Source organism: Protobothrops mucrosquamatus, unplaced genomic scaffold, assembly GCF_001527695.2.
Source record: "Protobothrops mucrosquamatus isolate PMUCROS unplaced genomic scaffold, P.Mucros_1.0 scaffold_39, whole genome shotgun sequence".
Taxonomy (NCBI): Eukaryota; Metazoa; Chordata; class Lepidosauria; order Squamata; family Viperidae; genus Protobothrops; species Protobothrops mucrosquamatus.
The window spans coordinates 341,823-342,646 of record NW_015386115.1 but is presented as its reverse complement, the minus strand read 5'-3'; positions in this window follow the sequence as shown (position 1 = coordinate 342,646).

Below are 824 nucleotides of genomic sequence, written 5' to 3'. Positions count from 1 at the left end.
TAACCTATCATAGTATCATGGACAAACAAACTCAGGAAACAAAATTGCTTAAATTTCTGGAGTTATTTAGATGGGTATCATAACAGAGTTTTGAAAGCCCCTGAAGGCAGGACCAGAAGCAACGGATGGAAACTAATCAAGGAGAGAAGCAACCTAGAACTAAGGAGAAATTTCCTGACGGTGAGAACAATTAACCAGTGGAACGACTTGCCACCAGAAGTCGTGGGCGGCTCCATCAGTTGAGTCTTTTAAGAAGAGATTGGACTGCCATTTGTCTAAAACAGGGTTTCCTGCCTGAGCAGGGGGTTGGACTAGAAGACCTCCAAGGTCCCTTCCCAAATCTGTTATTCTACGAAGCCTGCCGTAGACATTCTCCAGCTTAACTAGTAAAATGCATTGGAGTTACTCTCTTTTTCATGTTTCCCTCCTACTCTGGAACTAACTACCTTTTCTCTTAATAGTCCTGTGTCCTCAAATAGTGACCTTTCTCCTTGGGTGTGGAGCAAGGAAGTATTTCTCGTTGCAACCAATGTAGTCCAGGGAATTACAAATCTTTCCAGAACTAAAATTGAAATTTCTTTCACACCCTTTCCTATGCCCATTGAAACCCATAAAAATATCTGCAAAACCTTTCGGATACGACACGAAAAACACAGATACTTTGGCAAAAAGATGGAGTTTACTGCAATAACGTGGCATCTTGCCTGTCCTTTTCGTGTGCTGGATTGGACCGGCACCGTTCATTTGTACCCATATACCAGCGTACTTAAAAATAGATGGCAAAGTGCGGTAAATGTAAAAAGTCTCCTTCTGTGCCTCACCAG